This window comes from Peromyscus eremicus, unplaced genomic scaffold (assembly GCF_949786415.1).
Source record: "Peromyscus eremicus unplaced genomic scaffold, PerEre_H2_v1 PerEre#2#chr22_unloc_1, whole genome shotgun sequence".
Taxonomy (NCBI): Eukaryota; Metazoa; Chordata; class Mammalia; order Rodentia; family Cricetidae; genus Peromyscus; species Peromyscus eremicus.
This window is the reverse complement of record NW_026734286.1, coordinates 4,999,459-5,007,875: the sequence shown is the minus strand read 5'-3', so window position 1 is coordinate 5,007,875 and position 8,417 is coordinate 4,999,459. Positions and strand designations below refer to the sequence as shown.

Here is an 8,417-nt window from a genome sequence, read left to right as displayed (position 1 = left end):
GAGGAGGGAGGACAGGGGAATCCATGGTTGATATGTAAAACAAATAGAAAATCTCTTAATAAAATTTTTTTAAGTAGGCTATAGAGCTAAACAGAGAATTCTCAACAGAAGAATCTCAAATGGCTGAAAGACATTTAAGGAACTGCTCAGCATCCTCAGTCATCACAGAAATGCAAATCAAAACGACTCTGAGATACCACCTTACACTTGTCACAATGGCTAAGATTAAAAACACTGAAGAAAACTTATGTTGGAGAGGATGTGGAACAAGGGAAACACTCCTACACTGTTGGTGGGAGTGTGAACTTATACAGCCATTTGGGAAATCAGTATAGTGACTTCTCAGAAAATTGGGAATCAATCTACCTCAGAACCCAGTTATACCACTCTTGGGCATATACCCAAGGAATGCTCAATCATACCACAAGGACACATGCTCAGCTATGTTCATAGCAGCATCATTCATAATATCCAGAACGTGGAAACAACCTAGATGCCCCTCAACCAAAGAATGGATTAAGAAAATGTGGTACATATTCACAATGAAGTACTACTCAGCAGTAAAAAACAATGACATCAAGAAATTTGCAGGCAAATGGATGGAACTAGAAAATATCATCCTGAGTGAGATAACCCAGACTCAGCAGGACAAACATGATATGTACTCACTCATAAGTGGATACTAGATGTAAAGCAAAAGATAACCAAACTACAACTCACAGTTCCAAAGAAGCTAGCTAACAAGGAGGACCCAAAGAGGGACACATGGATCACCCTGGGAAGGGGAAATAGATGAGACCTCCATGATTAATCTGGGGGTGCAGGTGGGCAATGGAATGTAGGGGATCATAAGGAGAATGATGAGAAAATAAGGGAATGGGATGGTCGAGCTGAACAGGGATTGAGTGGGAGAGCAATGAAAGAGATATGATAATAAAGGGAGACATCATTGGGATAGGAAGAAACCAGGCACTAGGGAAGTTCCCAGGAATCTCCAAGGATGACCCCAGTTTAGACTATTAGCAATAGTGGAGAGGGTGCCTGAACTAGCTTACCCCAGTAATCAGATCAGTGATTATCCTGTCATTATAGAGCCTTTCTCCAGTAACTGATAGAATCGGATGCAGAGATACACAGCCAAACACCAGGCCAAGCTCCAGGAGTCAAGTCAAAGAGACAGAAGAGGGAGGGATTCTATGAGCAAGGGCATCAAGATCATGATGAGGAAACCTACAGAGACAACCAAACCATACTAGTGGGAACTCACGAAATTTAGATCAACAGCTGTGGAGTCCACAAGGGACTGGATGAGGCCCCTGCATAGTGAGACAGTTGTGTAGCTTGATCTGCTTGATCTCCTGGCAATAGGACCAGAATATATCCCTGGCGCATGAGCAGGCTTTTTGGAGCCCACTACCTATGATGGAACACCTCACTCAGCCTTGAGGCAGGGGGAGGGGCTTGGACCTACCTCTACTAAATTTACCTCCCCTTGGGAGGCCTTATCTTCTTGTAGGAGGGAATGGGAAGTGGGTTGGGAGGAGGAGGCTGGAGAAGCAGGAGGAGGGAAGAGGGGGATCTTTGATTGATTTGTAAAATAAATTTAAAAAATTCTTAATAAAAAAAGAAAACATTTTCTACATGCCTGAAAAGGAATTTAACTTATTCATATTCATGACTTGTAGATTTGATTTTTTCCAGGGAATCACTAGTATCTCAAAAATCTACTTCATACCTTTTAAAGGTATGTAGTGTGTGTGTGTGTGTGTGTGTGTGTGTGTGTGTGTGTGTGTGTGTGTGTGTGAATGTATAGCCCACGTATGCAGGTATCAGAAGAGGGCATTGGATCCTCTGGAGCTGAATTTGTAGGTGGCTGTAAGTTTAGTGGGTGCTGAGGACCAAACTCAGGTGCTCTGGGAAAATCAGGAAGTGCTCTTAACCACTGAGCCTTCTCTTCAGCTCCAAGAACTTATCATTTTTTTATTAAAATACTTTTCATACAGTATATGTTATTAAGGTTTTCCCCTCTACAACTCATCCCATCTATTTCCCATATCCCAGCCCATTCAAACCTGATGTTCTCTCATTCTCTCTCAAACAAAGCAGAAGAACAAAGACAAAAAGAAAGAAACCAAACAAACCCTATAAAAACATAAAAATGAAAGTCAAAAGTTTTTGCCTAGTGTGCTCTCAAACACTTACGAGGCTGGAGCCAAGATGGAGGAGTAGAGTACATGAAGGAGTCCTGCCTCTGGCTAATTGTGGATGATTGTAATGCTGCCTTTACAAAGGGTAAAAGTTGTGGTGTCTTTTAAGTCATCAATGGTTTTTAAAATTCTCTAGTAGGATTAAATCAGAGACTAAGAGGGAGTTTGACAGCTTCACAGTTGGAAGGTGACTTTGCAGTTTTGGGAGTTTTTCCATGATTGCCTCTAATATGGTTCAAGAAGGGAGGAAGATACCTGGAACTCCAGCACTAGCAGTTTCTTAATGGGAGCCATTCTACCAGCAAGAAAAGGCCATGATTGGGTCAGCTGTGATGGGTGGCATTCTCCTAAGTTTAATTGAAGGAGATGTTATCTTGTCAATAAGATTTGCCTCTGCATAGTTTGTCAATGGCCCTCAATTTTATGAAGACCACTCCCAATTATCTTCAAGCCAGTTACCCATCCTCACCCTTTGGAGACTACTAAGATTATCAGGAGGACATCTTTCCTTTAACTGGATAGATTGTAGCTCAGGAGAGTTTCAGAAAGTTAATTACAGTCTGTAGGTGGGACAACAATGGCCAAACAAGCCATGAAGAGACATTTAGCATTTTTCTATGTAAAAGAAACTAAGAGGTAGAGAAAAGATACTGGGTTTATTTCATCATACTTGAGATCAAAGTAAATGTCTACTACCATTTAAAGAACATACAAGTACTTAGAAGATGAAGGAACAAATATCAATAGTAAAACATGACCATTGTTTCATTGGGGGGCTTCTCTGCTTGTTTTGTGAATAGTTATTTCAACAATAAAAAGCTCCTGGGATTTAACATTTCCTTTTAAAGTTATAGAGTTCTGCCTCTTATACTGAGCACACTTCAAATAATGCATGTGTATTCCAATCCCTCATTTTACTTGGAATGAATTGTATATAGAATTATGAAATCATCAAAATCATTTCACAGAGAAAGACTTTTAGGATTGTTTGAGAGCAAAATGCTGCCTTGTTCTAGAAGATGTTGGTTAGCTAGGCATAGTGGTGCATATCTTTAATCCCAGTACTCAGAATGCAGATGGAGGAGGATTACTGTAAATTTGCAGCCAACCTGGGCTACATAGTAAATTCTAGGACTGCCTGGACTACATAGAGAGAGAACATGTTTCAAAACAACAGCAGCATCAGCAACAACAAAACAAACAAAAAAAGAAAGAGGATGGACATGATGTGTATGCCTATAACTCCATCATTTGGGAGGCTTAGGCAGGAGGGTCCAAGTTCAAGACCAAACTTGATATCAGACTAAAAAAATCAGAGAAATGAAAATATATGTTATTTTTAACGTGTTTAGAATCTCCTGAAGTTGATTTTAAAATCATGTTGTGGGGTCTGGTGGGGTCTAGATACTAGACCAGCTTCACTGAATACACTAGTTTCCTGTTTGTGTTATGGGTGACATGTGGCCTTCTGAAGGAATGTTGTGAAAACATCTTTCAGCTTAATGCTGTACATACAGTAAGTACAAAATTAATAATGGAAATTTAACAATTTGTGGGATGTTTTATTGTAGAGAGAGAGATATAAAATATTTACCAATGTAGACATTTGTGTGCATGTGTAACAAAGGCATGGAAACACAAGCACAAGATTTAATAAATAGCATTCTATGTACTCAGAATGTTACCAACTAAGTGTGATGTAATCTCAGTACCTGGCAGGCATAGGCAGGACTGAGTTTTGTGCCAGCCTAGGTGTGTTCCTGAGGACTTAAAGTGGTCTAATACCAGAGAGAGGAATGTAAGAGAGATAAGAGGTTGTAGTGACATTTGGCTCTGAGCAATTAGCATGTGGTAAGGTGAGAGAATCTAATAAGTCAAGAGCGAGGCCACAAACGGTGGTTTCGAGTTTGACCCAGGAGGGACATACAACCAGCATTCTCCAAAGAGGTTAGGCTGAGTATTATTCAATAGCCAATATGCAGAAGTTAAGGTCCGAAATGAGATGGTGTGACAGGAAGGTGGGATCAATATCATCAAAAAGGGTGACATTAAGGGTGTAAGCACTTTTGAGTAGTTTTGGACCACTTCCTCTCCTGTATCTATACCTAGGGGTCAAGAGAATGGTATGTGCACCCTCTGTGTTTTGAGCATCCCCAATGGGCGGCTGTGATAAAGGCAAAAGTAAAGCTTACCAATGATTCTCATTTCTCATCTGGAGTGCCATGGGTCCTTAATTAGGACATAAAAGATTCTCCATTCTTAATAAAAAGCAGAGTGTTTTCCTGACTATGCATTATGTCTCTTAAAGGAACAATAAGGACAGCCTCCAAAGGTTTCTGCCCTGCATCAACAGTAATCTCTGGTTTGATCACAGAGAAAGCAAGCATAGGGGACATGTGTCTTAGAAATTGATTTTGGTATTATAGGGATAAGTACCCTTTTTGGCAACCTACTGCCAAAGAAACACACTGTGCTCCTGACCAACTCAGTACAAAAACCAGCCAATCACTGAGCAAGAAATCTAGCCAATCTCTGAGCTTGTTCAAGCTCAGGGATTGAAGTCTGATCAATTCCTACCCTGAAAAAATCTTCACCGTGGAAAAACTCTGCCCCTAAGAAACCCTATATAAGCCCTGTACCTGTTCAGGTGGGAGCTGCCTTTTCCTCTCTGGAGAAGCAGCTACTCTCCCGGATTCCTCCCTTGAAATAAATCTCTTGAGTGAGTTTTGGGTGAAGACCTTCTTTCTCTGGATTGGAGCAGGGCAGAGAAGTAACAACTTTCACTGGAGCAGGAGCAAACTGCTACATTTCTGCACATGGTGAGGGAGAGAACCACTTAGCAGACAGCAGCAGAGAAGTAACAAATTTCACCAGAGCAGGAGCAGAATTGCTGCATCTCTGGAGGGAAACCCCCTTAGCAGAGTACAGCAGAGAAGCAGTGAATATCTCTGCAGGGAAATCCCCTTAGCAGAGTGGGACAGAGCTGGGTTGTAAGGGCTCTCTTGGAGAGGAGCAAGATTACTGCATTTCTGTGGGGAAACCATCCCCCACCAAAACAGAGCTATAGGTATAGCCTGGCTTCTGACAGCCAGAATACCTTTCCCTCCAGATTTGTAACACTTATATAACCACTGATAGAAATTCTATACTCATTATAAGTTCCCTTTATCCCTACACTCAACTCCTGATAATCACAATCCCCCTGCTTAGATTAACTCATATGCATGGAATCATGCAAATTCATTCTGTGACTGCCTTAATTCATTTAGCATGCTGTTTGTCAGTCCACGCATACTGTAAATTCTTTAATTTTGTGCCTGAAAACATCCTTCTGTGCATATAACACCTGAAATTCATTCATTCATTTATTGATGGTCATAAGCTGTTTTCAACTTTCATCTCTGATGAATTATGCTGTAGAGTACAAGTATCTATATGAGCCCCCCTCCCCCATTAAATTAAAAACAGGCAAAAGATCAATAAGACCCAAAATGTCCAAACAAAGGAAAACAAAAAGTCCACAAAAGTACCACTGAATTTGTTTTGTGCTGGCCAATTACTCCTGGGCATGGGCCTGCCCTGGAGTGTCATTGATACACACAGTGACACTCCACTGGAGAATACTTATTTTCCCTTTGTCCATCAGTATCAATTACAAACAGCTTCTCTGTGAAGGGTGGAATACTGTGTCCCCTTCCCCTTCTCAGTGCTGGGACTCTAGTTTAAACCTGTGCAAGTCTTGTGTGCACTGTCACAGTCTCTGTGGGTTCATAGACACATCAGGCCTGTTGTATCTGGAAGACACTGTTTCCTTGGAGTCATCCAATTATTTTTCTTTTAATTTCTCCACTTTTTCTTCAAGTTGAAATAGTCTGTCCTCCCTGTGTTTTTTATTGATGAGGCTTTTCACAGATTTAAATTTTTTAATGTCCACTATTTCAGTTAGCATCTTTTAGATATTTCTATGCCCTTATTAAATTTATTTTTACATATGAATGTGTCATTATTTCAATTAGTTAACATCTCTTTGGAATTATTTTTTCAAGAATATTTCTTTGAGTTATTTGAACATACTTAAAGTTTTTAATTATTTACTTTTACTAGATGTCATTATCGTAAAATTCTTAATGTTTAGAGGAGTTTGTCTTTTCATAGAAATTGTGCTTTTATATTGCATCTTACAATCTGGACTTAAGTCACAGGTTGAATTTTTTCTTCCTTATGTCAACTCCCTTATTCTGAGTCCCCAGGCATTCTGTTGTTTCCATGCAGGTAACAGAACTCAAGCACCATGTTCATGCTATATTCACCATGACTGGACACAAAATCTGAGCACCAAATTGGTTTGGTCTGGACACCTCCAGGTGTACTATGCTAATCACGGTGAGTAAAGCCAGTGTATTCTGGGAATAGTGTGCTCAATGAAGTGACGGTCAGGGCTAGGGTTTTCTAGACAAAAAGCCTCTGCCTAAGAAATGAGCCAAGGAATAGATCCTCTTGAGCACCGTGTGTACCAGAATCACAGACTGATATGTAGCCTCCTGGGTGTGAACAGTGCTCAAGGAGGTGACATGTGGGTCTGAAGTCTCCTGGGCATACAGCCCTCACCTGCATGATGGGTGCCTTTGGAGGCTTCTGGGTATAACATACAAACTGGATGGAGTCTTGAGGCATCCTGTGCTTATTACTGAGGTGATGAGATGAGCAAGAGCCACTCAGTAATACTTTGGTCACAAGGCAACAGGTGAGGCTGGAGCTGCTAAGATGAGTTGTGTACACTGGGGCAGTTGACAGAATGGATCTCACCAAGCACCTTTTACTTGCCTGGGCTGGAATCTCCCATGCATATGCCCCTCAAAGGGGCCACAGGATAGGATGGGACTGTTGGGTATGCTGTGATTACTGGGATAATGTGAAGTTGGAGATTCTCACAACATAGCTCCCACCTGGGTGATAAGAGGGGTTGAAGTATCCCAGGTACAATGTGCTCACAGAGCCTGGAGCTTCCTGGGTATGCATCCTTTATGTGGAAATGAACAAGCTTGAGTCTCCAAGATGTGCGGCCCCAACCATGTATATGCTCAGCAAACTGACAGGTAGGGATGGAGACTCCCAGGCACAATGTGCTCCACAGGGAAAACCAAAGGAGCTGGGGCACTCTAATCATGCTGTATTCACCAAGGTAGTGAGACTAAAGCCTCCAGGCATACAGCCCTTCTGGGAAATGGGTGGAGCTGGTGACTCCCAGCTATTTGTGCTCACTTTACACTCAAGTTTCTTACCAGAACGTGTTCTCTGAGGTCAAGTAAACATTGGGTTCTTACAGTAAGATTTCTTGTTTCTCATCCATGAACTCTCTGATGCTTAGTAAAATTTGAATTTTGATAGAAAACTTCCCACATTCTTTACTCTAAAATGATTTCTCACTTGTGTGAATTCTAGATGTCATAAGGTTTGACTTACATGAGAAAGTTTTCCAACATGCTTTTTAAAATTATTTATGTATGCAAATATTTTGCCTACATACATGTATATACACTACATGAGTGCATTGTCCATGGAAGCCTTTGGAATTGGATTAACAGACAGCTGTGAGCCATTTTGGAGCAGTAAATCCAAACTAGATCCTCTGGAATAGTAGTCAATGCTCTTAACGGCTGAGCCAACTCTACAACACAACTGCTACATGTTTAAACATTCATAGGGTGTGTTATTTACCTGTGGCTTTTATAAAACATCCTGACACAGCAAATTAAGGAAGAGTTTATTTTAGCTCATGGTTCAAAAGTAGAATCCACCCAGACAGGGAGGTTACACTGGTAGGAGCTTGAAGCATCTGGTCCAGTGGCATCCACGGTCAAGAATCAGAAAACAATGAATGCTCATTCTTAGCCATCTTTCACCTTTTCATGCAATCTAGACCCCAGTCCATAGAATGGTGCTACAAGCATTTAAAGTAACTCTCCCCATGGCAATTAACTTAAGATAATCTCTCCCAGACATTCCCAGAGTGATTCCTGATCTTGCCAAGCTGAGAATATTAGTCATCAAAACTCTATTCCTTGCAAACCTGACATGGCTATCACTGTTGAGCAATAACTTTCCTCTCTTGTCCCCATCAGCTGACGGCCATTTCATAATGCAAAGAGTGTTAGGTACAACACCAAAAGTCCCTAGTCTTCAACAACTCCAATGCTGTTTTAATATCCA

General features: G+C 41.0%; 1 pseudogene; it reads left to right on the top strand.

Moving 5' to 3' along the window:
- The first annotated feature begins 1,820 nt into the window (after nucleotides 1-1,820).
- On the top strand, nucleotides 1,821-2,693 carry LOC131900434 (mitochondrial import inner membrane translocase subunit Tim17-A-like; annotated as a pseudogene).
- Nucleotides 2,694-8,417: the final 5,724 nt, after the last annotated feature.